At 41.7% G+C, this 25,015-nt stretch overlaps 1 long non-coding RNA gene across 1 annotated transcript; it reads right to left on the bottom strand.

Annotated features, from left to right (window-relative positions):
- Positions 1–6,622: 6,622 nt before the first annotated feature.
- Positions 6,623–11,539, bottom strand: LOC122817380. The gene is made up of 3 exons (XR_006367229.1): positions 11,476–11,539; positions 9,016–9,145; positions 6,623–6,685 (listed from the first exon to the last, which is right to left on the bottom strand). It is a non-coding gene; the product is annotated as an uncharacterized LOC122817380 (long non-coding RNA).
- Positions 11,540–25,015: the final 13,476 nt, after the last annotated feature.

The following is a 25,015-nucleotide window of genomic DNA, read 5'->3' as shown; positions in this document are numbered from 1 at the left end:
ACTGGAACCAGGAATGGCTGCTTGTAAGCCAAATGCTCTGCCCACTACACCATTGCTATGCTGCTTCATGTGCATATATCTTCCTTGTTATCCTCTTCAACCATTTAAGCTGCATTAACCGTAGCTAAGTGATGGGCACACCCATGCACCTACGGTTAGCTTTAATCAGATTTAAAAAAAAAAAAAAACAGTTTGTTCATTTTATTTCTCTATACTTTTGCTGTTGTACACAAAGGGGACTCTTGGTGGGGATATGCGGACACCTATGAGTGGTCTCACTCATTTCCTACCCCTTTCTGCTGTTCTTCATTGCAGGGGCATGTATATTCTGAGTGCTCTGCTCTCAGACATGCTCCCTGCACTCTTACACGCTCCATGTAAGATTAAGAGCTCAGGCAGAGTGCCTCATTACTATGCATGGTGTGCTGCTGTCCTGCTCCTAAATAACCGCCTCTGTGCAGGACTAAGCTAGTCCTGCACGGAGGAATAGTGAATCCGGAGGGGGGGAGTTAGATAAAGAGTTGTGGGGGTGAGGGGATGGAAAGTAGGGGGCTATTTTTAAGGTGTTGTATGGGTTAGGGTTTGTTTGTTAAGATAACTGGATTGAGAATCAATAACAATTCCATTGATCACCATACAATCATGCCTGTCTGTCTATCTATATTTACAGTTATATACAAATGTACAGTATGATGTATGTATGTATGTAGTATAGCAAACAAAAGTCTGCAGCATTGCTTTTTTGCCTGCTATTTACATGCACAATAAACAGATGCTTCCCTGCAGCAAATCATGGCATATCAGAAAATAAAACTTGGCTAATTTTCATCAGTCCTGTTAGATTCCTTGACACACACAAAGTTTATTACAAAGCAAGATTAACAAACATCAGTCCTAACAAACATCAGTCCTTTTGAGTGTTTTTTTTATATATATAACCTTTTTTTGTAGTAAAACAAGAGTTAATCAGTCCTTTTCAACAGTTTTCCTGTGTTTTTCAGACACTGGTTTAAACCAGACTTGCAACCATCGGTCCTTTTTGCAAATCCTTATTCCATAATTTAATTATTTTACTTATTCTTTGTTAACCACAGTAGAACAAAGATTCACATGGATCATTGTTTATGCTCAGCTTGACAGCAGAAATTATTCAAATGAGTACATATTCAGTGCAAAGTTACAATGCAACACTTGGTGTCTTCTCTATTACTTCCACTCAAGAAATTCACGTGTACCTTCACCCTTCACTAGCACATAATCTTCTCAAAACTCCTGTACCAAATCCTCTCTTGGCCTAGAGGTCAGGAATCTCATTTTTATTATGGATAGTAATGCTAATCCAAGTTTAAAGGCAGCTGAATCCTATTAACATCCTATCTGTTGCTGTTAAAAGACAGCACTAGCTGTGCTACAGCAATTTGTTTCCCTGATTCTGTCCCTGGCTCAACAGATATGCTGTTACAGTATCCGTACACACACACACACACACACACACACACACACACACACACACACACTAGTATGTATGTGTGTGAATGTAGATATAACTATAGCTATACACACACACACATATATATATATATATATATATATATATATATATACATATATATATATACAGAGAAAGAAAGAGAGACATATATATATATATATATATATATATATATATATATATATATATATATATATATATATATATATATAGGATTACTTGATCGATTCAGCAACATTTCTACTGCAAGAACGTTGACCTCAAAAGGTAAACAATGCAGATGTTGAAAGTAACCTTGATATATTAATGAATTAATTAACTTGATATATTAATTAATTAATTAATTAATTAATTAATTAATTAATTTTTACATTTGTTAGCCGGGTTAGTTCAGCTGGGCTAGAAGCCCATTTTCAGTGGAGACCCGAGGAGATAAGCTCCGCTAGAGACACTTTACAGAACAAATGACTACAAGCACATATAGAAAATTATTATACATAAGTTCCGGAGATACAGAGAATTATAATACATAAGTTAAAAAAGTACAAAAGTATGGTACAATAGTACGCTAAAAAAAATAATAACTTTTTTTTTGTCATTACATAGGCAATGTAATTCAGTTGGATTTTCCAAGGGAGTGAGAAGATTTCACAGAGAAGGGTGGAGTTTGTAGATGGGCAATTTATTATTTATTTATTTATTTTACATTTGTTAACCGGGCTAGTCTGGCTGGATACATGTCCATTTTCAGCAGAGGCCCGAGGAGAAAAGCTCCACTAAAATACTATACTTTTACAGTTTAAAAAGATACAATTAGTAAAAATATTAAAAAATAACAATAACAATCAATCAAACAGTAACACAAGCAAAGTACTAACAAAAAGAAAAGTAAGGTCAAATAGATTGTACAGTATTGCTGGGCTTGAGTGGCTTTATACAAGTATATATTCTACAGAGGGTTGAGGAGGAAAGCTCAATTATCATACAAGAGAGTTTACATTTTAACAGGCACACTAGAATGGGAGAGAAACAAACTTTGGGTAAATGCAAGATAGAATTAAGTATACCAAGTTAGTTGAGAGAGCAAGTAGTGTATAAGTTATCAGTCAGGATTTGTGCAAGGGCATAGCCAGTGATTTTGTAAATGTTTTCTAATCTGTTTTTTGAATAGGTAACATGAGGCTAGGGAGGTCAGTCCAGTGGGAAGTTTGTTCCATTGTGATCCGATAGTGTTTGCAAATAAGGAGTCTCCTGCTTTATTGTGGGATTTTATAGTAGCTACTAGGAGCTTGTTGGCTGAACGAAGTGAAGTGAGATTTGTATAAGGTGTGATAAGATTGTTAAGTATGGGTATGTTAGAGGGGTAATGTAGAACTTTAAAAGTGAGGACCAATTGCTGCAGGAGTATAAGATTTGGAAGTTCTAGCCAGTTGAGTTTCTTTAAGTTAAGACAGTGATGAGTACGGAATGGAGAGCCGGTAGCAAATCTGGCAATGCTATGGTAGGCTAAGTTGAGTTTCTGAAGGTTAGCTTTAGAAATGTTAATAAAGGAGGAGGAGGCATACAGTAGTGTGGAGATGAGGTGAGTTTGGGCAAGTGATACTCGGGATGTGGCGGTAAGAAAGGGCTTAAGTCTGTAAAGGGCTCCTATCTTTTTATTTACTGTCTTGATAGTTAAATCAATGTGATAGTCAAAGTTAAGCTGATTGTCTATGGTGACACCTAGCAGTTTTGTGGAATAGTCGGGTTTGATGATAGTGCCATTGCTGGACACAACGGAAAAGGTGATTGGGATGGATTTAAGGGTTGGGGTGAAGAGTAGAAGTTTGGTTTTTTGGGATTAAGGAGGAGACAGATATGTTGAAACCATTTTTCTGCTGCTGTGAAAACCAATTGGGTAGAGGAGTGGAGTTCAGCAGGGGATGGAGCAGAGCAGATGAGAGTGGAATCATCAGCATATTGTATACAGGTGGATTTAGGGAGGGAAGTGGGTAGGTTGTTTATAAATATAGAGAAAAGTAGGGGACCTAAGATGGACCCTTGTGGGACGCCTATCATAACCGGGAGTAGAGAAGATAGATGGCTGTCCCATAGGACTGCTTGTTTTTGATTTGTCAAGTATGAATCGAACCACTGTAGTGCTAGTGGGTCAAGTGACAGGGATTCTAAAGTGTGGAGGAGAAGTTGATGGTTAACCATATCAAATGCCTTCGATAGGTCTAAGAAAAGTGCAGAGCAGAACAGGTTGTTGTTACGATGTTTGTTTATTGTGTCAGTGAAGGAGAGAAGGGCAGTAGATGTACTGTGGTAGGGCCTAAACCCATGTTGTGAGTCTACAAGTAAGTTGTTACTCAAGAGATGTTGTAAGAGTTGATGGTGTATGCAGCGTTCCATTATTTTGGATAGAGGGGATAGAAGGGCAATAGGCCGAAAGTTTGAGAGTTCGTTAGAGTTACCTCCTTTGTGAAGGGGAATGATGTGGGAGATTTTCCAACAGGAGGGGAGTTTGGATTCAGTTATTGTTCTATTTATTAAGATGGAGATTGGATAGGCAAGTTCGGTTGCAGCTAGTTGAAGATATTCAGCTGGTAGTTTGTCGGCCGAAGGGGTGCAAGGTTTGAGTTTAGATAATAATTTGCGTATATAGGTTGTGGAGACAGTATGGAACTTTAGTATGGGGGTGCTGTTCGGGGTAGTGGTTTTTGGGAGGGATATGGGGGGTGTCATGGTGTTAGCCAGAGAGGTGACTGTTTGAGAGAAGAAGTCATTGAAAGTGTTGGCTATTATGTTGGGTTGGCTTTGAGCTAGGCTAGCTGGGGTAGGGGTTTTGGTATTCCCTGGATGGAGTAGTTTGTTCATACATGACCAAAATTGTTTGGGGTTTTGGTTTTGGTTTTGTTGATATTTAAAGTGATAGTTCTTTTTATCCAGATAGATAAGTTTTTTAGTTGAGTTTCTCAGGTGCTTAAAGTTCTGGTGGTCAGTAGGGTTTTTTGTGGATCTCCATTTAGTCCATAATTTATTTCTAGCTCGCATATTTTGTTTAGTAGTTTTTGAGAGCCATGGGGCAGCCTTGGAGCTTAGTCTAATTAAGCGGGGTGGGGCATGATGGTGTAGAATTTGTAGAAAGGTATTGTTAAAATGGGTTACTGCTTCATCTATTGGGAGGTATTTTAGAGTTGACCAGTTATACTCATTGAGTTCACTTTGAAAGGATGCTAGGTTGAAATTTGTTTTGTTGTATATGGTATGGTAGGTAGCTTGCTTGGTAATGTTATATTTTTGTTTACAGATAAAGGTCAGGAGGTGGTCACTGATATTGTCAGGGAGTATTCCTGTTTTATAGGAGAGGGGGTTGTTGTTAATTAGTATCCAGTCTAGAATGGTTTGTTTGTGGGTTGATTTGTGTAATCTAGTTGGGGAGTTAATGGTTTGATGAAAGTTAAAGAGATTAATGTGAATGGAGGGTTTGGGAGATATGCAGGAGTTCCAGTCAATATTAAAGTCCCCTAGGATTATGGTTTCTTGGGGAAAGTTGCTGGAGACCCAGCTTAGGATATTTTCTAGTGTGTTGATGTTGTTGCCTGGAGGGATGTAAGAACATATGATATAAATAGCCTTAGTATTATTAACTTGGAGCTTGGTACAGAGTATTTCAGCATTAGTTAGGGAGGGGGGCAAGGTGTCTACTGAGGTTACCTGCAGGTGGGATTTGTATAGAAGGGCCACTCCTCCGCCCTTTTTATTGAGACGATCCTGTCTTAAGGTGTTATAGCCTGGGGGAGTAAATTCATTGTCTTTGGTACTAGGTTTGAGCCATGTTTCAGTGAGACAGAGAATGTCAAAGGCATAGAAATCAATTAAGGCATGGAGTTGTGTGATTTTGTTATTGATGCTACGAATATTTAGGTGAGCAATACAGAGGGAGTCAGGGGAGAAAGGTGAGGTAGAACAGTTCGTAGTTAGATTAGAGTGGGTGTGGTTGATGAGAGTATTGGGGCCAGGGTTGGGGTGGATGTCACCATGTATCAGTAATAGTGTTTGTGGGACTTGAGATGCTTTTAGGTTTTTGCAGGGTATTAGGTAGAACCGTTTGGAGGTTAGGAGTCTGAAGTGGTGAATTTTGTGGTAGAGAGGGGGAAGGTAGGGGGAGGTTGATAGTATATTGATATGAGCTTGTTTAAGTAGAGGAGGTGTAGAAGTGGTGTGTTTGGCTAATACAGGAGGTTGACTAAGTATGAGATATTCATAGGAGGTAAGAGTGTGGTAATAGAGAAGGATGTTAAGGAGAAGAAATGAAAGGATAATATTAAGGTTTAAAGTCATGTTACTAGTGGGATGTGTTAAGTAACAGTAGTATTGTGTGGTATCAGTAGTAGAGTGAGGTGAGGATAGTGGAGAGTGGGTGTGGTTGTAGGAGTAGGAGTAAGGTATTGATAGGTGAAGAGTACAAGAAATGTGATAGGAGGTTAGATAGTTGGGGGAGTGTCTAAGCTACTATAAAGGTAGGGCCTCTGGGGGTGGGTGGGAATTGGGGGTAGGGTGGGGAGCGGAGTGAGCGTAGCGAACGGAGCGGGGAAGAGCAAGTGAAAGATCAGTTGCAGAAAAACAATCAGGCAAGAGGAGAGAAGCAGGAGAACAGGTGAGGGTGGCCTCTTAGAGTAGGAAAGTTATGGAGACTATATGGTGAGTGGGGGGTAGGAGATAGTAGAGGAGTCAGGCATGAGGGAAGTAGCAAAAGGCAGAGGTCAGAATATGGACTGGAAATGTCAGTGTAAGTTATAGTACAATAGTCAACAAAAACTGGTTATAGGGTCAGTAGTGTGAAGGGTGCCACCTAGTGGCAAGGGCAGGAAGGATAACAGACAGAGCAAGCAGGGAGTTTGCCAAGACAAAATAAGCTCAGGGTAGAGAGAGAGGTTCCTCAAGGATAAAGGCCGAGGAGAGGAGGGAAGGGGAAAGGATTTAAAGATAGACTTTGGGGGGGGGGCTGCTGATAAGCCTGGTAGGGGAGCAAATATACCCTGGACAGTAGTGTTAAGCAGTACAAGAGTAGGACATGCTTCCAAAACGGTCAACTCTGGGAAGCCAGTCTTATGAGGGAAAATGTAAAATCCTATTCAGGAATGGTGCTTAAAATGATGTCCACGGGGCTTCTTTGGCAAGGGAAGGACAGGAACCCAGGTGTACAGTCTGATAGGGTTATGGGTAGAGAGAGAAAAGAAGGGGAAAAACAAATTAGTCAATGCAGTATGTATCACTTAGCTAGTTAATATGCCTTGAAACAAAGAACAGGTCAGTACATAGTCTTATTAAGACACATTGCAATTAGGTGGTTAAGTTAGGCTGCTAAGAAAACACACTAGGGATTACAAAAAAACAACCTTGTATCAGTTATATGTTAAGGTATCAAGTAAGCAAGCTAGATCTACCACACTGTTTAAATGGGTCCCACTCTACAATATGAGTTACAAGCAATCAACAGCTTACAAAGAAATGGCAGGACACAACATTAACAGCCTTGCATCTATAACTAATTATAACAGGATCCCAAGGGGGGATACAAGCTAGAAATATAGCGTAGCTTAAATGTGTATTGGTTAAAAAATACCAAACTTTGTGTGCATCTGTGCACAGAGCTAGTAGGCAATTAGTCAAAAGCAAAAACAAAGGAAGCAGTATGGAAAAAATCCCAGTAATAGACACTTGAATCTTAGAACAAGGTCTTAAACAGCTATAGTTTCCTATGAGCGCCAGCCAGAAGTTGTGGGAGACCACGTGGAGGCTGATCTTAGGCAAGGAACGCTGCAGCAAGGAGTAACGCTAATACAGAGAGGTTACCGCTGCTAAGTATAACTAGTTAAAAAGGCGCCTTAGGCGCTATACAATCCAAAATAATCAGGCCAGGCGAGAGCGGGAAGCCGAACGCTTCCGCTGTGGTTGTTTGTTCTAACAGAGTCTACCAAGCATGATCCCTGCTAGGTATAAGTAGTTTAGGTGCAGCACCATCTAAATAAAACAGGCTTAGAAGAGAGCGGTAAGCCAAACGCTTCCTCTGAGGCCATTTGTTCTGGCAGAAGCAGCACTAAACACAGATTGGCTTTAGCTTTAGTAATTATACAATTGCGGTGCCAGTAAAACATCAATGGCTCATAAGCGTTATTAGGACAGTAGTATGCGATGGTTACAGTGAGCGGTGAAAGTATATGCTACAATTAAGGTTAATTGCCTAAAAGTCAAGATAGGACATAGGCACAGGTACCGCTGGTAGTAGGAAAAATAATATAGCAGATAAAACTATTGTAGCGACCATGCGTGATGGCTGGATCAGGGCCAAACAGGAGTAGAAACAGGGTTGATAACCCGTTTCCGTAAGTTCCTAGCAATCAAGGCGTTCCACGTGGTTCCCAAACAACATCGTAAAGTACAGTTCACAGATCTAGGTATACAGAGCTAACTTTGAAACAACTCGGATAACAGTAGTGGATACAAATAACAAAGGAATAAAAGGAATAAATGAAACAAAACACTAAACAGTGCACTTAAGCAAGTACTCACATGCGGGATATCTACTCCCAGCCCGAGGAGACACAGCAGCCCACAGAGGGATAGACTATAGGGAGGAGGCGGCTAGGGGATGGGTGTATTAGTATGATAGAAACGGAAATGAGGCAGAGGGGGGGAGGAGACAGGTAGGGATAGTAGGAAAATAGAAGTTCCGGGCAGAAAAAAAGAAAAAAAAAACAACAGCAAGTAGGTGGGAATTTGGAAGCTATATGTGAGGATTGCAGGGATGGAAGGAAATGTGGTAGAGTAAGAGCTATAGGCAGACAAGAACCCGAGAGTAGAGTACTGAGGGGGAGATGATGGTCATAAGGAGGTGAGCATATTAAGGAGTAGGGAAGGCAAGTAAAAGAGTAAATTACAGTAGTATGCGAGGGAAGGAACAGGCAGGTCAAAAGAAAAGACACAGAGTGGAAACAGGTAAGACAGGGAGAGGGGTATCAAGAGTGGTAATGGAGAATAGGATTGAGCAGGAAAGCAAGTGAAAGATCAGTTGCAGAAAAACAATCAGGCAAGAGGAGAGAAGCAGGAGAACAGGTGAGGGTGGCCTCTTAGAGTAGGAAAGTTATGGAGACTATATGGTGAGTGGGGGGTAGGAGATAGTAGAGGAGTCAGGCGTGAGGGAAGTAGCAAAAGGCAGAGGTCAGAATATGGACTGGAAATGTCAGTGTAAGTTATAGTACAATAGTCAACAAAAACTGGTTATAGGGTCAGTAGTGTGAAGGGTGCCACCTAGTGGCAAGGGCAGGAAGGATAACAGACAGAGCAAGCAGGGAGTTTGCCAAGACAAAATAAGCTCAGGGTAGAGAGAGAGGTTCCTCAAGGATAAAGGCCGAGGAGAGGAGGGAAGGGGAAAGGATTTAAAGATAGACTTTGGGGGGGGGGGCTGCTGATAAGCCTGGTAGGGGAGCAAATATACCCTGGACAGTAGTGTTAAGCAGTACAAGAGTAGGACATACTTCCAAAACGGTCAACTCTGGGAAGCCAGTCTTATGAGGGAAAATGTAAAATCCTATTCAGGAATGATGCTTAAAATGATGTCCACGGGGCTTCTTTGGCAAGGGAAGGACAGGAACCCAGGTGTACAGTCTGATAGGGTTATAGGTAGAGAGAGAAAAGAAGGGGAAAAACAAATTAGTCAATGCAGTATGTATCACTTAGCTAGTTAATATGCCTTGAAACAAAGAACAGGTCAGTACATAGTCTTATTAAGACACATTGCAATTAGGTGGTTAAGTTAGGCTGCTAAGAAAAACACACTAGGGATTACAAAAAAACAGCCTTGTATCAGTTATAAGTTAAGGTATCAAGTAAGCAAGCTAGATCTACCACACTGTTTAAATGGGTCCCACTCTACAATATGAGTTACAAGCAATCAACAGCTTACAAAGAAATGGCAGGACACAACATTCACAGCCTTGCATCTATAACTAATTATAACAGGATCCCAAGGGGGGATACAAGCTAGAAATATAGCGTAGCTTAAATGTGTATAGGTTAAAAAATACCAAACTTTGTGTGCATCTGTGCACAGAGCTAGTAGGCAATTAGTCAAAAGCAAAAACAAAGGAAGCAGTATGGAAAAAATCCCAGTAATAGACACTTGAATCTTAGAACAAGGTCTTAAACAGCTATAGTTTCCTATGAGCGCCAGCCAGAAGTTGTGGGAGACCACGTGGAGGCTGATCTTAGGCAAGGAACGCTGCAGCAAGGAGTAACGCTAATACAGAGAGGTTACCGCTGCTAAGTATAACTAGTTAAAAAGGCGCCTTAGGCGCTATACAATCCAAAATAATCAGGCCAGGCGAGAGCGGGAAGCCGAACGCTTCCGCTGTGGTTGTTTGTTCTAACAGAGTCTACCAAGCATGATCCCTGCTAGGTATAAGTAGTTTAGGTGCAGCACCATCTAAATAAAACAGGCTTAGAAGAGAGCGGTAAGCCAAACGCTTCCTCTGAGGCCGTTTGTTCTGGCAGAAGCAGCACTAAACACAGATTGGCTTTAGCTTTAGTAATTATACAATTAGGGTGCCAGTAAAACATCAATGGCTCGTGGCGTTATTAGGACAGTAGTATCACGATGGTTACAGTGAGCGGTGAAAGTATATGCTACAATTAAGGTTAATTGCCTAAAAGTCAAGATAGGACATAGGCACAGGTACCGCTGGTAGTAGGAAAAATAATATAGCAGATAAAACTATTGTAGCGACCATGCGTGATGGCTGGATCAGGGCCAAACAGGAGTAGAAACAGGGTTGATAACCCGTTTCCGTAAGTTCATAGCAATCAAGGCGTTCCACGTGGTTCCCAAACAACATCGTAAAGTACAGTTCACAGATCTAGGTATACAGAGCTAACTTTGAAACAACTCGGATAACAGTAGTGGATACAAATAACAAAGGAATAAAAGGAATAAATGAAACAAAACACTAAAACAGTGCACTTAAGCAAGTACTCACATGCGGGATATCTACTCCCAGCCCGAGGAGACACAGCAGCCCACAGAGGGATAGACTATAGGGAGGAGGCGGCTAGGGGATGGGTGTATTAGTATGATAGAAACGGAAATGAGGCAGAGGGGGGGAGGAGACAGGTAGGGATAGTAGGAAAATAGAAGTTCCGGGCAGAAAAAAAGAAAAAAAAAACAACAGCAAGTAGGTGGGAATTTGGAAGCTATATGTGAGGATTGCAGGGATGGAAGGAAATGTGGTAGAGTAAGAGCTATAGGCAGACAAGAACCCGAGAGTAGAGTACTGAGGGGGAGATGATGGTCATAAGGAGGTGAGCATATTAAGGAGTAGGGAAGGCAAGTAAAAGAGTAAATTACAGTAGTATGCGAGGGAAGGAACAGGCAGGTCAAAAGAAAAGACACAGAGTGGAAACAGGTAAGACAGGGAGAGGGGTATCAAGAGTGGTAATGGAGAATAGGATTGAGCAGGAAAGCAAGTGAAAGATCAGTTGCAGAAAAACAATCAGGCAAGAGGAGAGAAGCAGGAGAACAGGTGAGGGTGGCCTCTTAGAGTAGGAAAGTTATGGAGACTATATGGTGAGTGGGGGGTAGGAGATAGTAGAGGAGTCAGGCGTGAGGGAAGTAGCACAAGGCAGAGGTCAGAATATGGACTGGAAATGTCAGTGTAAGTTATAGTACAATAGTCAACAAAAACTGGTTATAGGGTCAGTAGTGTGAAGGGTGCCACCTAGTGGCAAGGGCAGGAAGGATAACAGACAGAGCAAGCAGGAGTTTGCCAAGACAAAATAAGCTCAGGGTAGAGAGAGAGGTTCCTCAAGGATAAAGGCCGAGGAGAGGAGGGAAGGGGAAAGGATTTAAAGATAGACTTTGGGGGGGGGGCTGCTGATAAGCCTGGTAGGGGAGCAAATATACCCTGGACAGTAGTGTTAAGCAGTACAAGAGTAGGACATACTTCCAAAACGGTCAACTCTGGGAAGCCAGTCTTATGAGGGAAAATGTAAAATCCTATTCAGGAATGGTGCTTAAAATGATGTCCACGGGGCTTCTTTGGCAAGGGAAGGACAGGAACCCAGGTGTACAGTCTGATAGGGTTATGGGTAGAGAGAGAAAAGAAGGGGAAAAACAAATTAGTCAATGCAGTATGTATCACTTAGCTAGTTAATATGCCTTGAAACAAAGAACAGGTCAGTACATAGTCTTATTAAGACACATTGCAATTAGGTGGTTAAGTTAGGCTGCTAAGAAAACACACTAGGGATTACAAAAAAACAACCTTGTATCAGTTATATGTTAAGGTATCAAGTAAGCAAGCTAGATCTACCACACTGTTTAAATGGGTCCCACTCTACAATATGAGTTACAAGCAATCAACAGCTTACAAAGAAATGGCAGGACACAACATTCACAGCCTTGCATCTATAACTAATTATAACAGGATCCCAAGGGCGGATACAAGCTAGAAATATAGCGTAGCTTAAATGTGTATAGGTTAAAAAATACCAAACTTTGTGTGCATCTGTGCACAGAGCTAGTAGGCAATTAGTCAAAAGCAAAAACAAAGGAAGCAGTATGGAAAAAATCCCAGTAATAGACACTTGAATCTTAGAACAAGGTCTTAAACAGCTATAGTTTCCTATGAGCCAGCCAGAAGTTGTGGGAGACCACGTGGAGGCTGATCTTAGGCAAGGAACGCTGCAGCAAGGAGTAACGCTAATACAGAGAGGTTACCGCTGCTAAGTATAACTAGTTAAAAAGGCGCCTTAGGCGCTATACAATCAAAATAATCAGGCCAGGCGAGAGCGGGAAGCCGAACGCTTCCGCTGTGGTTGTTTGTTCTAACAGAGTCTACCAAGCATGATCCCTGCTAGGTATAAGTAGTTTAGGTGCAGCACCATCTAAATAAAACAGGCTTAGAAGAGAGCGGTAAGCCAAACGCTTCCTCTGAGGCCGTTTGTTCTGGCAGAAGCAGCACTAAACACAGATTGGCTTTAGCTTTAGTAATTATACAATTGCGGTGCCAGTAAAACATCAATGGCTCGTAAGCGTTATTAGGACAGTAGTATGTGATGGTTACAGTGAGCGGTGAAAGTATATGCTACAATTAAGGTTAATTGCCTAAAAGTCAAGATAGGACATAGGCACAGGTACCGCTGGTAGTAGGAAAAATAATATAGCAGATAAAACTATTGTAGCGACCATGCGTGATGGCTGGATCAGGGCCAAACAGGAGTAGAAACAGGGTTGATAACCCGTTTCCGTAAGTTCCTAGCAATCAAGGCGTTCCACGTGGTTCCCAAACAACATCGTAAAGTACAGTTCACAGATCTAGGTATACAGAGCTAACTTTGAAACAACTCGGATAACAGTAGTGGATACAAATAACAAAGGAATAAAAGGAATAAATGAAACAAAACACTAAACAGTGCACTTAAGCAAGTACTCACATGCGGGATATCTACTCCCAGCCCGAGGAGACACAGCAGCCCACAGAGGGATAGACTATAGGGAGGAGGCGGCTAGGGATGGGTGTATTAGTATGATAGAAACGGAAATGAGGCAGAGGGGAGGAGACAGGTAGGGATAGTAGGAAAATAGAAGTTCGGGCAGAAAAAAAAAAAAACAACAGCAAGTAGGTGGGAATTTGGAAGCTATATGTGAGGATTGCAGGGATGGAAGGAAATGTGGTAGAGTAAGAGCTATAGGCAGACAAGAACCCGAGAGTAGAGTACTGAGGGGGAGATGATGGTCATAAGGAGGTGAGCATATTAAGGAGTAGGGAAGGCAAGTAAAAGAGTAAATTACAGTAGTATGCGAGGGAAGGAACAGGCAGGTCAAAAGAAAAGACACAGAGTGGAAACAGGTAAGACAGGGAGAGGGGTATCAAGAGTGGTAATGGAGAATAGGATTGAGCAGGAAAGCAAGTGAAAGATCAGTTGCAGAAAAACAATCAGGCAAGAGGAGAGAAGCAGGAGAACAGGTGAGGGTGGCCTCTTAGAGTAGGAAAGTTATGGAGACTATATGGTGAGTGGGGGGTAGGAGATAGTAGAGGAGTCAGGCGTGAGGGAAGTAGCAAAAGGCAGAGGTCAGAATATGGACTGGAAATGTCAGTGTAAGTTATAGTACAATAGTCAACAAAAACTGGTTATAGGGTCAGTAGTGTGAAGGGTGCCACCTAGTGGCAAGGGCAGGAAGGATAACAGACAGAGCAAGCAGGGAGTTTGCCAAGACAAAATAAGCTCAGGGTAGAGAGAGAGGTTCCTCAAGGATAAAGGCCGAGGAGAGGAGGGAAGGGGAAAGGATTTAAAGATAGACTTTGGGGGGGGGGCTGCTGATAAGCCTGGTAGGGGAGCAAATATACCCTGGACAGTAGTGTTAAGCAGTACAAGAGTAGGACATACTTCCAAAGCGGTCAACTCTGGGAAGCCAGTCTTATGAGGGAAAATGTAAAATCCTATTCAGGAATGGTGCTTAAAATGATGTCCACGGGGCTTCTTTGGCAAGGGAAGGACAGGAACCCAGGTGTACAGTCTGATAGGGTTATGGGTAGAGAGAGAAAAGAAGGGGAAAAAACAAATTAGTCAATGCAGTATGTATCACTTAGCTAGTTAATATGCCTTGAAACAAAGAACAGGTCAGTACATAGTCTTATTAAAACACATTGCAATTAGGTGGTTAAGTTAGGCTGCTAAGAAAACACACTAGGGATTACAAAAAAACAACCTTGTATCAATTATATGTTAAGGTATCAAGTAAGGAAGCTAGATCTACCACACTGTTTAAATGGGTCCCACTCTACAATATGAGTTACAAGCAATCAACAGCTTACAAAGAAATGGCAGGACACAACATTCACAGCCTTGCATCTATAACTAATTATAACAGGATCCCAAGGGGGGATACAAGCTAGAAATATAGCGTAGCTTAAATGTGTATAGGTTAAAAAATACCAAACTTTGTGTGCATCTGTGCACAGAGCTAGTAGGCAATTAGTCAAAAGCAAAAACAAAGGAAGCAGTATGGAAAAAATCCCAGTAATAGACACTTGAATCTTAGAACAAGGTCTTAAAACAGCTATAGTTTCCTATGAGCGCCAGCCAGAAGTTGTGGGAGACCACGTGGAGGCTGATCTTAGGCAAGGAACGCTGCAGCAAGGAGTAACGCTAATACAGAGAGGTTACCGCTGCTAAGTATAACTAGTTAAAAAGGCCTTAGGCGCTATACAATCAAAATAATCAGGCCAGGCGAGAGCGGGAAGCCGAACGCTTCCGCTGTGGTTGTTTGTTCTAACAGAGTCTACCAAGCATGATCCCTGCTAGGTATAAGTAGTTTAGGTGCAGCACCATCTAAATAAAACAGGCTTAGAAGAGAGCGGTAAGCCAAACGCTTCCTCTGAGGCCGTTTGTTCTGGCAGAAGCAGCACTAAACACAGATTGGCTTTAGCTTTAGTAATTATACAATTGCGGTGCCAGTAAAACATCAATGGCTCGTAAGCGTTATTAGGACAGTAGTATGCGATGGTTACAGTGAGCGGTGAAAGTATATGCTACAATTAAGGTTAATTGCCTAAAAGTCAAGATAGGACATAGGCACAGGTACCGCTGGTAGTAGGAAAAATAATATAGCAGATAAAACTATTGTAGCGACCATGCGTGATGGCTGGATCAGGGCCAAACAGGAGTAGAAACAGGGTTGATAACCCGTTTCCGTAAGTTCCTAGCAATCAAGGCGTTCCACGTGGTTCCCAAACAACATCGTAAAGTACAGTTCACAGATCTAGGTATACAGAGCTAACTTTGAAACAACTCGGATAACAGTAGTGGATACAAATAACAAAGGAATAAAAGGAATAAATGAAACAAAACACTAAACAGTGCACTTAAGCAAGTACTCACATGCGGGATATCTACTCCCAGCCCGAGGAGACACAGCAGCCCACAGAGGGATAGACTATAGGGAGGAGGCGGCTAGGGGATGGGTGTATTAGTATGATAGAAACGGAAATGAGGCAGAGGGGGGGAGGAGACAGGTAGGGATAGTAGGAAAATAGAAGTTCCGGGCAGAAAAAAAGAAAAAAAAAAACAACAGCAAGTAGGTGGGAATTTGGAAGCTATATGTGAGGATTGCAGGGATGGAAGGAAATATGGTAGAGTAAGAGCTATAGGCAGACAAGAACCCGAGAGTAGAGTACTGAGGGGGAGATGATGGTCATAAGGAGGTGAGCATATTAAGGAGTAGGGAAGGCAAGTAAAAGAGTAAATTACAGTAGTATGCGAGGGAAGGAACAGGCAGGTCAAAAGAAAAGACACAGAGTGGAAACAGGTAAGACAGGGAGAGGGGTATCAAGAGTGGTAATGGAGAATAGGATTGAGCAGGAAAGCAAGTGAAAGATCAGTTGCAGAAAAACAATCAGGCAAGAGGAGAGAAGCAGGAGAACAGGTGAGGGTGGCCTCTTAGAGTAGGAAAGTTATGGAGACTATATGGTGAGTGGGGGGTAGGAGATAGTAGAGGAGTCAGGCGTGAGGGAAGTAGCAAAGGCAGAGGTCAGAATATGGACTGGAAATGTCAGTGTAAGTTATAGTACAATAGTCAACAAAAACTGGTTATAGGGTCAGTAGTGTGAAGGGTGCCACCTAGTGGCAAGGGCAGGAAGGATAACAGGCAGCGCAAGCAGGAGTTTGCCAAGACAAAATAAGCTCAGGGTAGAGAGAGGTTCCTCAAGGATAAAGGCCGAGGAGAGGAGGGAAGGGGAAAGGATTTAAAGATAGACTTTGGGGGGGGGGCTGCTGATAAGCCTGGTAGGGGAGCAAATATACCCTGGACAGTAGTGTTAAGCAGTACAAGAGTAGGACATACTTCCAAAACGGTCAACTCTGGGAAGCCAGTCTTATGAGGGAAAATGTAAAATCCTATTCAGGAATGGTGCTTAAAATGATGTCCACGGGGCTTCTTTGGCAAGGGAAGGACAGGAACCCAGGTGTACAGTCTGATAGGGTTATGGGTAGAGAGAGAAAAGAAGGGGAAAAAACAAATTAGTCAATGCAGTATGTATCACTTAGCTAGTTAATATGCCTTGAAACAAAGAACAGGTCAGTACATAGTCTTATTAAGACACATTGCAATTAGGTGGTTAAGTTAGGCTGCTAAGAAAACACACTAGGGATTACAAAAAAACAACCTTGTATCAGTTATATGTTAAGGTATCAAGTAAGCAAGCTAGATCTACCACACTGTTTAAATGGGTCCCACTCTACAATATGAGTTACAAGCAATCAACAGCTTACAAAGAAATGGCAGGACACAACATTCACAGCCTTGCATCTATAACTAATTATAACAGGATCCCAAGGGGGGATACAAGCTAGAAATATAGCGTAGCTTAAATGTGTATAGGTTAAAAAATACCAAACTTTGTGTGCATCTGTGCACAGAGCTAGTAGGCAATTAGTCAAAAGCAAAAACAAAGGAAGCAGTATGGAAAAAATCCCAGTAATAGACACTTGAATCTTAGAACAAGGTCTTAAACAGCTATAGTTTCCTATGAGCGCCAGCCAGAAGTTGTGGGAGACCACGTGGAGGCTGATCTTAGGCAAGGAACGCTGCAGCAAGGAGTAACGCTAATACAGAGAGTTTACCGCTGCTAAGTATAACTAGTTAAAAAGGCGCCTTAGGCGCTATACAATCCAAAATAATCAGGCCAGGCGAGAGCGGGAAGCCGAACGCTTCCGCTGTGGTTGTTTGTTCTAACAGAGTCTACCAAGCATGATCCCTGCTAGGTATAAGTAGTTTAGGTGCAGCACCATCTAAATAAAACAGGCTTAGAAGAGAGCGGTAAGCCAAACGCTTCCTCTGAGGCCGTTTGTTCTGGCAGAAGCAGCACTAAACACAGATTGGCTTTAGCTTTAGTAATTATACAATTGCGGTGCCAGTAAAACATCAATGGCTCGTAAGCGTTATTAGGACAGTAGTATGCGATGGTTACAGTGAGCGGTGAAAGTATATGCTACAATTAAGGTTAATTGCCTAAAAGTCAAGATAGGACATAGGCACAGGTACCGCTGGTAGTAGGAAAAATAATATAGCAGATAAAACTATTGTAGCGACCATGCGTGATGGCTGGATCAGGGCCAAACAGGAGTAGAAACAGGGTTGATAACCCGTTTCCGTAAGTTCCTAGCAATCAAGGCGTTCCACGTGGTTCCCAAACAACATCGTAAAGTACAGTTCACAGATCTAGGTATACAGAGCTAACTTTGAAACAACTCGGATAACAGTAGTGGATACAAATAACAAAGGAATAAAAGGAATAAATGAAACAAAACACTAAACAGTGCACTTAAGCAAGTACTCACATGCGGGATATCTACTCCCAGCCCGAGGAGACACAGCAGCCCACAGAGGGATAGACTATAGGGAGGAGGCGGCTAGGGGATGGGTGTATTAGTATGATAGAAACGGAAATGAGGCAGAGGGGGGGAGGAGACAGGTAGGGATAGTAGGAAAATAGAAGTTCCGGCAGAAAAAAGAAAAAAACAACAGCAAGTAGGTGGGAATTTGGAAGCTATATGTGAGGATTGCAGGGATGGAAGGAAATGTGGTAGAGTAAGAGCTATAGGCAGACAAGAACCCGAGAGTAGAGTACTGAGGGGGAGATGATGGTCATAAGGAGGTGAGCATATTAAGGAGTAGGGAAGGCAAGTAAAAGAGTAAATTACAGTAGTATGCGAGGGAAGGAACAGGCAGGTCAAAAGAAAAGACACAGAGTGGAAACAGGTAAGACAGGGAGAGGGGTATCAAGAGTGGTAATGGAGAATAGGATTGAGCAGGAAAGCAAGTGAAAGATCAGTTGCAGAAAAACAATCAGGCAAGAGGAGAGAAGCAGGAGAACAGGTGAGGGTGGCCTCTTAGAGTAGGAAAGTTATGGAGACTATATGGTGAGTGGGGGGTAGGAGATAGTAGAGGAGTCAGGCGTGAGGGAAGTAGCAAAAGGCAGAGGTCAGAATATGGACTGGAAATGTCAGTGTAAGTTATAGTACAATAGTCAACAAAAACTGGTTATAGGGTCAGTAGTGTGAAGGGTGCCACCTAGTGGCAAGGGCAGGAAGGATAACAGACAGAGCAAGCAGGGAGTTTGCCAAGACAAAATAAGCTCAGGGTAGAGAGAGAGGTTCCTCAAGGATAAAGGCCGAGGAGAGGAGGGAAGGGGAAAGGATTTAAAGATAGACTTTGGGGGGGGGGCTGCTGATAAGCCTGGTAGGGGAGCAAATATACCCTGGACAGTAGTGTTAAGCAGTACAAGAGTAGGACATACTTCCAAAACGGTCAACTCTGGGAAGCCAGTCTTATGAGGGAAAATGTAAAATCCTATTCAGGAATGGTGCTTAAAATGATGTCCACGGGGCTTCTTTGGCAAGGGAAGGACAGGAACCCAGGTGTACAGTCTGATAGGGTTATGGGTAGAGAGAGAAAAGAAGGGGAAAAAACAAATTAGTCAATGCAGTATGTATCACTTAGCTAGTTAATATGCCTTGAAACAAAGAACAGGTCAGTACATAGTCTTATTAAGACACATTGCAATTAGGTGGTTAAGTTAGGCCAGTCTTATGAGGGAAAATGTAAATAGTATATACATATGTAGATGTGATATAGTAGTATAGCCTAATGGTTTATTCTCAGGGACGGATTAAATTTAAGGGGAGAAAAAGAGATTAGGAGGTATTTTGGATGGAAGTTCAGTGGAGAAGGAGTGAAAAACATATAGTAGTTTAGAGGATTAGGTAGAGGCTTGACATGGACAAGTCTTAGTGTTAAGTAGGTGAAGTTTTATTTCCTTTTTGAAGTGGATGTGAAGTTTGCTCCAACTTCGGCTATGGTGGATTTGTAGAGTACTTTACCGACTGTTTTGTTGGGTTGGTAGATATCCAAGAGTAATTGGTTGGAGGTATGGAGGGTACGTGTAGGGGTATAAGGGGATACCAGAGAGGAGATGGCTGGGCAGGTGGAAGGTTTGTATACTATGCAGTGTGTGATTTGTAACTGTGAGAGGAGGAGTTGTTGAGGGAATTCTGGCCATTTGAGAGTGTTAGGTGTAAGGCTGTGGTGAGAGTTGTGACGAGAGTTGCAGACAAATCTAACTACCTTGTGGTAAGGTTGTTGGAGTATGGACATGGTTGTAGTCTGTATGTTAGTGAGGAATAGAGCGGCATAGAGGCGGGAGAGCAGGAGAAGAGCCTGAACCAGGGAGTGTCTGGCATTGAGAGTTAGAAATTTTCTATTATGGTATAGAAGACCTAGTTTTTGGTATTTAGTTAATGTTTTGCAGGATATGTAAGTTAAATTTGAGCTAATCATCTATGATGGTACCTAGGAGCTTAGTGTGGGGTTCATGTTCTATGATAGTCTTATTGGAGGATGTTATGACAAAGGTTGATTTATGCTGAGAAAGTGAATGAGGAAGAAAGAGCAGGAGTTTAGTTTTTTTTAGGGGGGGGGGGTTAAGATGATTTGGCTATCAGACAGCCATTTTTCAGTGGATAACAAGGCATCTTGAGTGTGTGTGTGAAGACCTGAGATGTTGCTGGAGATGGAGATGAGAGATGAATCGTCAGCATATTGTATTAGGGAGGATAGTTTACAAGATGTGTGAAGATCATTTGTAAAGATGTTAAACAGAAGGGGGCCCAAAATATAGCCTTGGGGTATGGCAGATGTGATGGGAAGAGATGGAGAGTTGGAAGAGAGCCATCTGACAGCCTGTTGCCTATTGGATAGGTAACTATTGAACCACTGAAGTGAAGGAGGGGAGAGATTGAGGTTAGCAATTTTAGATAGAAGAATAGGGTGAGTGACAGTGTCAATGGCTTTGGAGAGGTCGAGGAAAAGACAGGATATGAGTTGGTTGTTATCTCTGGCATCACGTACTTTATGGGTAAAAGATAGGAGAGAAGTAGTTGTGCTATGGTATGGCCAAAAGCCAGGTTGAGTGGGTGTGAGAAGGTTTTCCTGAAGGAGAAAATGTATTAGCTGAGTATGAATGCATTTTTCTAGTATTTTAGACAGTGGGGAAAGAATGGCGATGGGTTTATAGTTAGATGGGTCAGTACAGTTCCCCCCTTTATGCAGAGGGATGGTGAAGAAGAATTTCCAAATGTCAGGGAGTTTAGCTTCTTCAATTGATCTATTGATTAGCAGGGATACAGGGAAGGCTATGGGTTCAGCAGCTTGTTTGAGGAACAGAGGCAGGAGGTTGTCAGACGAGGGAGAGCAAGGTTTGAGTTTGAGCAAAAGAGATTTGATGTAAGCGGTAGAAACAGGTTGAAAGGAAAAGAGGTTGGAGGGGGTATAGGGGTGTTAGTGCCATGGCTAGTAGGTGTGAGTCTTTGGAGAGTATCAATGAAGTGATTGTTGAGAAGGGTAGCAGTTTCCAGTGGAGTATTATCTGGGAAAGGGGAGGGAGTGGAAGGGCAACCAGCGTGAAGAATTTTGTTAAGGGTAGTCCAGAATTTACTTGATTTGTATTTACATTTTAGTTGGGGAGAGTTGTAGTAGGATTTTTTATCATCATTGATTTGTTTTTTGACAAGGTTCCTGAATTCCCTATAGGTTTGGAGCAGGGGTGGTACCTTGGATTTGGTCCAGGTTTTCCAAGCACTGTCTCTTCTGTGCATAAGTGATCTAGTCTCTTTAGACAGCCAAGAGGCATAATTAACTTTAATTCTAATTTTTTGGAGCAGATGAGGGAGTTGAGAGTGTCTAGAAAAATGTGGTTAAATTTTAGGACTGCTTCATTGAGAGTGAGTTGCTTAAGAAAGGACTGATTGATGCTAGATAGTATTGAGTTAAATACATTGGCATTAAAGTTAGATAGTTTATGGCAGTCTCTGTAGGAGTGTATTTTCTGTAATTGAGTAGTGTGTCTTTGGATGGAGGTGGAAAGATAATCACTTAAGGTATCTGGCAAGGTACAGGGGCTGTGGTAGAGGTTTGGGGAGTTTGTGAGGATCCAGTCTTGTGCAAGTAGGTGGGAGATGATATTAATTGGTGGAATTCATGTAGGTTGATACACATTTGTGGAGAGTCAGTTGTTAGTTTAGTCCAATCACTGCTGACATCTCCAAGTATGAGGGTTTCATAAGGTATACTTTGGGAAAACCAGGAAAGGATATGCAATGACAAATTTCTTGTGAGAGTTTAGATGGCAATTAAGGATTATTAGTTCAGCTGGGTGCAATGAAAATCGTTTCCACATTCAAACAAAAAAAATCATACCCTCTGCTAATTATATGTATATTAAGTCTGAGACTACACAATCCATGGGGAAAATAAATATTCTGCCAATCAGTGATTGTCAGTCTAGTACACCTGTTGATCATCAGTATATGCTATGGTCAATCAAGCAGCTGTTGACCAAATTCAGGAGTCCATTTATCAATTTTTTTTCAAAGGTAAGTACTAGATTAACTGTCCTTGTGGACCATATTAAGTCTAACCAATTTACCTTGGTGAGAATCAGACTTTGTTTCTTTTGTCTATGAGGCAAACACCTTAACCATTATGCCAAGCTCCATGCTCCCTGTGTATGAATTTATCTATATCTATATCTATAGATAGATAGATAGATATAGACATAGAGGTATAGCTATAGATAGATATTATGATGTATAGTAATTCACTGACAAATAAATGCAATCAAAACTCAATCCTGCAAATCCAGGAAAACAGAGCTAATATGTTTTGCTGGAGAAGCAGTCTGTTACCCCTCTTTCCCACACTCATGGACTTGGGACACAACATACATGTTGTACAAGAAAACAGATTACAAGTATACAGACAAATAATGTGTTACACTTTACCATTCCCTGCCTCAGCCACAGACTTAAACTAAATGCAAAAAATGTTTTATCATTCCTTTCGGTAAAGGGGAAGTCCCTGCAAATTACAGTGTTAACAGTACCCCACTTAGCTCAAACCAAGAGATGTGGGAACACAGGCTAATAACAACCTTAACTTTGATCACCATGTGTCCACAGTGGTAAGGAAGGCCTTCTGTGTTGCACAGCTCATAAGCAAAGAAATCACATCTAGAGCTAAGGATGTTATAACTCCCCTGTGCTCATCCCTCATCAGACCACTAACAGAGTACAACTCTCCCTTCTGTATGTACCTCACCAAACATCTGCCACAGCTGGAGAGACCTCAGAGGTTTCACATCAAGAAAATTCAGAGCTATCAGCACATGACCTATATGAACTGTCTGAAGGCACTGTCACTGTACTCTGTTTCTTACAGGCTGCTGAGAGATTACTTATGCCTAGCCTACAGAGCAGTATTGGACTCTGCCCTAATGGAAATACTGCACATCCACAAGTCAAATGGGACAAGATTCACTCACTCTAGGTATCTTAACCTAGCCTGTGACATTAACAGGACATGCTGGAGAGACAGATATGTCTCCCAGAGACTGCCACTCCTCTGGAACAAACTCCTAATTCACATAAAACAGAGATCTTCAATGACTGTATTAACTTAAACAACTGGCTGGGAGACCGTGAATTTACCCTGTTGGTGTCACCTATGTCCCACTTGGATAAGGGCAGTCAGTGCTGGACATAGACTCACAATGCAAATATAGACCATACAACTCAATAAGAGAACAAGGCTATAACATGGCCAGGCTTATAAAGGCCCTAGGGCCAATAGCCTAATAACCTCCTATAAACCTATGAACCTATAAACTTCCTGTTCTTTCAGAATTATCGTTAGTGGCATTGAAGAATATAATTCTTTTAAGCGGTCTATGATTAAGCATATAGCATACATCTACCATTTACTGTAATAACATCAATTAGCCTATCCTGCTTACTATTAAAATTCTTTGGACTTTCGCATTGTGCACATTCAGACTTGAGCTACATAACCTGTGGGTAATGATGCATATTCCTTTTTCATCTTTATTTCAGCACTATTAAACTATGAGCTAAGATTTAAGAAAAGTAAACCTCCATCTTTTTCTCTCAAAGAAGGTGAATGCAATGTAAGAAAAAAAAACAAGAGTCATTATTATTCAAAAACTTAGTGTACTGTTTGCTCATGAGGGAACTGCAGTAGTACTCTTGCTAATTTATTTATATATACTAAAAACTGATGATTTCACCTGAAATACACATTATACTATGAGCTTTTGCATTCAGAACAAGATTCAACAATATATGGTGTTTCTATTTTATCTTTTAATTAATAACAAAACATATGTGACAAATATATTGTGTGTCTATTGCTCTTTTGTACCTAGAAATTGTTCATATGTGTTTCCAGTCATGACTGAATATCTGCTTTGCCTTCCACTTCTAGTGATACATTTAACATAGATCTTAAGTATGATGATAGCTTACATCATGTATAATGTAATACTTTTATTTTTATGACTGTCATACACTGGTCTGTACACTGAGTCTTACCATCATCTTTATGGGTAACACACAGTGGCTGACCCAACACTCATTCAGATAGGGGGAGCTGACTGTGACTGAACAATTTATAAGTAGCATGCCATCAATGCAAAATCTGGCTAGTGCATCACACTGTCTCTGTTGTTATACTGCTACCATTTCATTTCTCCTATAAATGCTAAGCAAAAGCTGCTTTCTTGCAAACTGCAACAGCCCCTGTATCTTTGTTTTATTCTAGGCTGGTACAAGGACCTGTAGGTTTAGTACATGGGCACCACTTTACTCAAGGTTTCCCTAGTTTGGAATAGCACTTGAACCTCCCAGTGTGGCTTTGCATACATATAAGCCACATACAGTTACATGCAGACTGGTTCATCCCATGGTGAATTTCAGCCCATAGTGAACCTCAAAATCTGTCTTCCAAAGTGGCTGGACTTAGATATTTAAGCCTTGTTTTTTCCAGAGGAAAGTCTAAGATGACCCCTCTGCTTAGTTTAGCGGAAGAATTCTGGTGTAAGATCTACCAATGGAACTGAAGAAGCTGGAACTGGGACAGGCATCAACATCAAGTGCTCCAATACCTGCAGGAGGTTGAAGGGGGAATATATGTCAGAGTCTGTGGAGAAAAATCCTCAGCTCTGGGTGGGAGGGAGGATTTAGAAGGAGTAAGAATTCCTCTGGCTGCAAGCAGCTGATCCACAAGTCTCACTACATTGAGCTCCAAAAGACTCCTGGTGGAGTGGGTTGACATCCCCGACAGAGAATCAGGATGCTCAAGAAATGGACTTAATTATTGTCTGAGAAAGGGATCTACCAGTGAGGAATATCGAGTCTGAGCCAAAGTTTCACACTTCGGCACCATGGTCAATGAACCAGAAGGTTGTCTTGGGGGGCATAATGATCTGAATTAGGGAGACTATTTTTGGTGCCGAGAGGGGCACTAGTACCATAGCAGTGGTTGGTACCATAGGTGTTGAAGAATTAAATGGTTTCATAGCTGAGGATGACACCGTAGATGGACGTTTAGGCTCTGGTGCTGAGATAGGT

The sequence above is a fragment of the Protopterus annectens genome, chromosome 12.part0, assembly GCF_019279795.1.
Source record: "Protopterus annectens isolate FY-2018-M chromosome 12.part0, PAN1.0, whole genome shotgun sequence".
NCBI classification, from domain to species: Eukaryota; Metazoa; Chordata; order Ceratodontiformes; family Protopteridae; genus Protopterus; species Protopterus annectens.
This window is presented reverse-complemented; position numbering and strand designations above follow the sequence as displayed.